The sequence below is a fragment of the Ambystoma mexicanum genome, chromosome 2p (genome assembly GCF_040938575.1).
Source record: "Ambystoma mexicanum isolate Mex_15411 chromosome 2p, UKY_AmexF1_1, whole genome shotgun sequence".
NCBI classification, from domain to species: Eukaryota; Metazoa; Chordata; class Amphibia; order Caudata; family Ambystomatidae; genus Ambystoma; species Ambystoma mexicanum.
This window is the reverse complement of record NC_090923.1, coordinates 1,285,857,064-1,285,864,569: the sequence shown is the minus strand read 5'-3', so window position 1 is coordinate 1,285,864,569 and position 7,506 is coordinate 1,285,857,064.

Sequence of the window (7,506 nt, the reverse complement as noted above, 5' to 3'; positions counted from 1 at the left end):
TCTGGAAGGCCAGCCCCCCTTTCTTTTTGTGTAAGACTAGCGTCTCCCTGGGAATCCAAGCCTTTTTCCCCTGCCAGAGGAACCTCAAGGTAATCTCCCTAAAGAACCCCTCTGGGATGCGAATGGGCAGCATCTGAAACCGATAAAGAACTCTGGGAAGGACCACCATTTTTAGTGCACAAAGCCGACCCAGCCACAAAATCGTTAGCTTACCACACTTCGTAAGATCCTCATCTATTTTCCGCATCAGGTGCGGGGGGGTGGGAGGGGGAATTCCCTTCGAATAACTCCTCACAGGTTCTTGTCACATTTATACCCAGGTACTTCCTCTGGGCGCCGACAGACCTGCATCCCCAGCGGTTTAAAACCTATCTATTTCCCAGTCCCTCCTGATGTCCAAGGGGAAGAGCACTGATTTAGGCCAAATCATTTTCACTCCTGCCCTCGGACCGTACTGCTCGATCAAAGAGCACCGTAGGTATAGAATGTAATGGATCTGTGACATACAAGAGCATGTAGTCAGCATATAGAGCAATTTTGTATTCCATCCCCACCGACTTGGAATCCAGCCACCACTGGGTCGGCCCCAATCCGCTGGGCCAGGGGGTCCAGACAAACCGCAAACAGGATTGGCGACAAAGGGCAGCCCTGTCTCGTTTCTCTCCTCAGTGAAAACCAATCGGGAGTACCCTCCATTCACCGCTACACACACTGTGGGCAGAGTAAAGAGCCAATAGTCCCCACAGGAAGTTTTCCCCCCACACCAAACCCGATGAGGACGGCCCTGAGGAAACTCCACTCCAGCCAGTCAAACGCCTTCTCAGCATCGAGTGATAAAAGGATTGTGTCCCCCTCCATTTCTCTGGAGGCATGGATCATATTCAGTGACTTTCGTATCAAGTCCCCCCCCCTGTCTTCCCTTGATAAATCCCACCTGGTCTGGGTGGACCAGTGCGGGCATAAGCCCCTCCAGTCTAGCAGCAAGGATCTGCATATATATTTTCACATCTATAATCAATAGGGAGATTGGACGGTATGAAGCGCATTCCCAGGAATCCTTCCCCTCCTTGTGTATTACCCTGATGAGCACCCTTCCAAACAAGGCCAGCCCCTTCCCTGTGCCTAGTATGCCATTAAACAGTTCTGTCATGAAGGATGATAGGCCGGGGAGAAAGCTTTTATAAAATCCCACTGTATCCATCCTCTCCCGGGGCCTTACCCATTGGCAGTCTTCCCACCGCCCTCCTGACCTCATCCTCAGTTATAGGGCCGTTCAATATCTCGGAATCTGCTTGGAAAAGTGTCGGTAGGTGGTCCCCACCTAAGTACTGGCGCAGGTCCTCTACTTTCTGACCCACCTCCGAAGTATATAGCAATTCAAAAAAGGTAGCAAAGGTTTGTGCAACCCCCTGGTCTGGTAGGTGGCCGCCCCCCTCTACACCCTGTTCACCCATCTCTCAGCGTTCTGCACCTCAGCCTGGCTGCCAACAATGCATCCACTTTGTCCCCCATCTCATAGAACTTCTGCTTAAGGAACTGGAGGTTCCAATAGGCACAGATCCTCCCTCCTAGCCCTGGCTGCCGCAATATGTTCCCACCTATCGGATTGTTCATAAACTATCCTCTCCTACCCATTTCCTCACGCAGCCTCCCATCAAAAAGCGCCCGTTCCAGTTTTTTCCTCGCCCCTTCTTTGATTAGAATCCCTCTCCACGTGGCCTTCCCAGCCACCCACACTGTATCCCTTGCAACTTCCCCTGTATCATTTAGCGTAAAGTATACCCCGATTGCATCACTCATCTCATAAAAAAACACAGGGTCCTTTCCAGTGTGATATATTTCACCTCCACTTCGTCACTTTGGGTGTCAATCCCTCCCATAAGAGCTCGTCCGTGACCATGTCATGGTCCGACCAAGATATTTGGATCATTTCTGAATTTATCGCCTCTTGCCACAGTTCCCTTGATATGTACAAATAGCCTATCCTGGTGTACGTGCTGTGTAGGGAGGAGAAAAAGTGCATCCCCTCTCCTAGGGGTGTTAGTGTCTCCATACATGAGCCCATACCCCACCAGCGCTTCCTGGAATTCAGCACCCCTGCCCCAGCGCTTCTGGGACTGTCCTGTAGTCTCTGCTAGTCCCTCCCAGTGAGATGACCCATGCTCTCAACCAGAATTTGACATTGTGTTCCCCAAAAACCTCAGCAGGCCCCGATTCGGGGCATAGACCGTTGCCAGTGAGAACCGACCCCCTCATGGTACCTGTGACCACCAAGGTCCATCCCTCCACACCGGACCAGGTCTATGATTTCCATCCTTAACGATTTGTTCACCAGGATCCCCACCCCCGCCTTCCTCAGTGGGCCCGTGCCCCAGTATTGGGGCTATCTGCGCACTGAGAATCCTCCTCTCCTCCCCCTTGGCAAGCCTAGTCTCCTGGAGGAACAATAGGTCCATCCCCGATCTTTGGAACTCCCTTGCAACCAGCAACCTCTTTGTGGGAGAGTTAAGCCAGATGTTGATGGTACCCACTTTCAACATGTTGCCCCTAGAGGCCCCTTGGGTTGGAGCCATCACGTTATCCCTCGGGGGTCTCACTCCTTGACTCGAGCGAGGGATGCGGGCCACAAGGTAAGCCGTTCCATTAAGTGCCAGGATATTGTATTTGGCCTGTACCAGCGATTACCCCTCCTAACCCTCCCTCCCTCCCCCCTCCGGCGTCTGATCCCTCCCAAAGAACACCTGGGCAGAACGAACCACCAGGACCCCCAGTGTCCCAGGTCCTATCCACCCATACAACTACCCCCACTTCCTCTCCTCTGTTAAAGCCCCGACCAAAGCAACCTCAAAACAATTACACCGTGATGTCCCCCTCAACTTGATCTCAAAAGCTCGAACTTCAGTAACGTTTGTCCTCGGATGAGTCCCAGTCCCTGGTCGGGACCGATTCAAGTACAGGCAACTACTCCCCCAGCCAACCCCTCCGTAAGCATCAGAACGATTACGAATCTCTCAGATGGGGTGCCAAGCTTTCTGTATTTCCAGGAGCCTGGGATACAACGCCTCCATTGACCCTCCCAGCGATCTTCCTCATTTTCCCTCAAGGTATGCAGCTCCTCTGTACCCATAAGCTCCCTGGTGATCCTGCATATCTCTTCTGCAGATATTTGCGTCCCTCTATCTCAAAGATAAGGGCAAATGGAAACCCCCCCACCTGTACCTCACCCTTCTCATTAAGCCACTTGGTGAGGTGGGAGCAAAGGCACCTCTTTGAAAGGGTGAGTGCCGAGAGATCCTGGAAAACAGACCTGTGCTGTGCCATAAGTCACCACACCCTTCGGGCTCTTTCAAAAGGATCTTGAGCCCGTCACTAATTATGTAGGCGGACGAGGACCGATCTTGGACCCTATTCCCCCAACCGTTCCGTTCAACCTGCTCTATGGATTCTTTCTATTTTGGCTTCATCCACCAACCACCGAGTCATTATCAGAGATGAGCTTTGGGTCCTCTGCAGAGCTGCATCAGACACCCCCCTCCCCTCACTCAGGAATCCCAAAAAATGCAGCGGTTGTTCGTCAGTTTTCCAGGTCGTCCATTTTGAGTAGCATCTCCTCCCTCCTCTCGACCTTCCTTGTAAGAGCTAGGAGCAAATGATTTGCTGTGCTGAATTCCCCATTTTCCTAGCTTTCAAGAACAGGTTGAGTGGAAACTAAATAACTTGATATGGTTATCAACCATGAGAGAGGTAAGCGATTTTGGCCTTTTTTTCCCCCAATAGGACATGCGGGGACATAATCGAAGAAAAGGGTAGGAAAGCTGAATGGGAGGACAGAAAGGCATACATTTCTGAAAAGATAGACAATATTCGAAGTTTAGGAAGGGGTGATTTGCGCAGGTCAGGCAACAATTATGTAGGGAAAAATTCCAGTTTGTGGTGGACATGGTTGGCCGAGTAAAGCAATGGCTTCTGTGAATTTTGAGAAAAACAATGCTCTGCTACATTCTCTCCCCCCCCCCCCCCAAATCTTCCAATTGGGAAATCACATTTTTTGTAATGTTTCACAAAACAACCAATACCATAAGCCAAAAACTGAGCCATGGTACACAGGTTTTATGCTTACAGCCTAAACAGATGTACTTGGAATGTGTAAATCAGGAAAACAAATGTGGTGAGGAAGGGCAAGCATATTTTTTTTAAAGAGCACAGGCAGACCTTTTGAAGGGTAGGTGACTTGTGCAGGTTACAAAAGTGTACAGTGCGTAAAGCAGTGACTAAATGTAGGTCACATTTGGGAAATGAAAGGGTGTAACAAAGGGCAGCAGCAAATGGGTCGAAACATTATGGAAACCACACAAACACAACAGTCGTACCTTCACACGTTCCCACAGGTGTCCCAACGAAAACACCTCACATGGGGGGGGCTCCTACCTGGGTGCAAAGCAAAAATGTCCTTGAGAAGCGGTTTAAATGATCACAGTACTTTGCCCCGGTTGAAAGATTGCTTGAAAAGATTTCTGTAGTATTCCAAGGGTGTTCCTTATGCGAGGATTGACTTGTATGCCTGGGGCACAGATCCATGGGGAGCCTGCTTGGTTTCTATTGCTTACCAGCTTAAGAATGCCTCTTGCTGATGCTTGGGGAAGCTTCAGCGTTTGTTCTGGCGATTCTCAGGTGGCTGGGTGGGTTACATGTTATAGTTAGTCTATTTTGTATGATCTGTTGGATGATGCAGATTGTTTGTGAAGTGGTCTGCAAGGTCACTGCATAGTTTCAGTTAGGGTATCGTGTGTTTGCAGCCAGGGGTGCTTCACATTTAGTTTATGATTTTAAAGTTATATTTGTGTGTTGGCAGCTTTGGTGATGTTATATTTCTTTTTGGACTTATGGATTTCTTTTGTATGAACAGATGCATCGATTGAGTTGGAATTTCTTCGCCTGATCATCCCTTCCGCCCCCCCACCCCCAAATTATATTTCAAGCTTCCGGTTTTCTCATTTCATGGTGCCAAGTAGCAGGGTAAGCCATTTTGCTGTTGCTCTTTTGCACAATAGGGTGAAAGATTTTTCCTTGGCAATTGATTGTTCAGGCGATACATTTAGGAATTAGTTTTGTTTCAGTGTCAGCTTCGTCCAGGGTCATTATTAGTGGTCTGTTGATTTCTAGTTCTGCCAAGATTCTGGCTTCAATAGCCCTCCAGTTTATTTTCATGGTAGTCGGTAGTTTGTCAGGTTGTTGGTCTGTCATCGTGGGCAGCGTAATCACAATTATGAGGTTGTCACTCCAGAGGATCTGTAGTATTGGAACTGTGGTGAGGTTTTGTTGGCAACAAACAGGTCTAGCTTATGTCCCACTGTGTGGGTTGCTCCTTTTACTAGCCTCTCGTTTCATTGTCTTCAGTTTGGCTAGTGATTGCGAGTTACTAGTTCATCAAACCAAATGTAAAGTCTCCCAGGATTATCGGTGTTCCTGCTCCATGGCTAGGTTGGCGATGGCCTCAATGAAAGGCATTTTACGTTGGTGGTCTGTATATCAAAAAACTGTTATTTGGGGTTTGCCGTTAGGTGAAGGATTGGGGATTTGCAGGTTGTGCTAGTTTTTAAATTGTATTTAAAAAGTGCATGACAAGGAATTTATAGCAACATTATACAAGGCACCATGAATAGAACTACAATATAATGGGATTGCATTACAGAACAGCGTCACTGATTAAAGCAGCGAATGCAATACCGTGACTAGTACATGGAGCATACTTGATTCGAAGGGTGTCTGGGGGGCCGAGTACGACTGGTGACACTGCATCTGAGTACATCTGCGGTGAGTGTTCGCAGCTAAGACTGGAAGGGGCCAAATATTAGGAGGCTTACAACTGGTTGGTTGTTAAGAGATCCCGCACTCACTTCAGATGCCCAACTGACATTCTGAAGTAGTGTTCAAAGGCCAGACAAGTAGGTCTAAGCTACAACAGTATACAACACAGCTAGGATCATGCAGAGGCTGGCAAATTTATGGCTGGTACCCTTGAGTGGGAAACATGCGGAACAGGCAATGTATTGCGTCTGCAGCAATTATACAGTCAACATTGCCGATACAGCATAGCAAACCCCGAACCAGTACTCTGAAATTATGATAACCCAATGTTTTAAGTAGCCTTCACCATGCATGCGACATCTCAGGGCGAGTGGTCATGGAGCCTAGTCAGAGTAGTGAAATCTATGCAGCACCTTATGTTGTATTAGACGAAAAGTGGAGTCGAGGGAAACCTCCAGAGAACGCATGCACATTTTCCAGTCTTCGTCAGTGATATTAGTACCCAGTTCCCTGCCCCATGTCTCACGCAGTTTGGTGAGCCGTTTATCAGTTTTGTCATGGAGTAGCTTGAACAGCTTAGACACTATACCGGAAGGAACGGCACTGCCCATTACCACTGCCAAGATAGACCCGACCGGGGAGCACGAGGGAACTCCCCCATGACCTCCTGACTGCAGCAAAGCCCTGCATAATGTAGCCACCGGGATGACTAATGGAAGGTGTAGGCAAGTCCGCCCATGCCACAAAAGAGCCAATATGGGCTATAATGGAGACGCTGTCAAGTCTCCCATGCGGCAGCCACTTATCTCCTGGGCTGAGGTCCCTGTGAAATGCGTGACGGTTACCAATGAGTTTCCTAATTTTATCCCATGACAGTGCTGTGACAACAGCAGTAGGGCTAGGCACAGCTGGGTCCCTCCAAAGGGGGGGGGGGGGGGGGGGGGGGAGGGGAAGCACCAGAGAACAAAGATCCTGGGTGCCAGTAGAATACCATACGATTTTAATGTGATGGCAAAGAATACCATTGTTGAACCAGTATGCTGCGTATTGAGCCTGGGCCACCACCAGGCCACCTTGATTATATGGCCTCGTGAGCGTGGACCATTTTGGTATCACCGCTCCAGCATGCCAAAGGAATTTTTTTCACTAGTCCCCAGTCCATAAAACAGTACCGGGCCAGAACCTGTGGAAGAGCTCATCTTCCCCATAGGGAAGACAAGCTGGTTACCCTTCTAACATCTCCCGCCACCGAGCTGGACATAAGTGGATAACTGAGCCCCGACATTGGGGATCCTTGTCACATCTAATACCACATATGAACATCCCATGGTTCTTGCAGCAGTGTTCCTAATCACCTAGCACTCACCTTCATGCACTAAAGTCATCTTCCCCAGGTTAAGTAGGTGGGTGAAAGAAGAGTGGTTTGGGTCACTAAGAAATTGCAGATGTAATGCTTTGTGTTCCTGCATAGGAGAGCCAGATAAACATTCTGGGAGTTGTAGTCTAGGTCCACGAATCTTGACCAGGACTAAATGAAATCTCCTTCCTCGGTGATTAACAAGCTTTTCTAGTGCAAAAGATGTATTAGACTTTCCTACCAGATTCGAACTGCTGTTCGAGTCCGACATACATATTTTCACCCTTGGCAGCCAGCTTGTGTCAGCATTGTAGTCTGTGCTGCTGAAGGACAGACAAGCT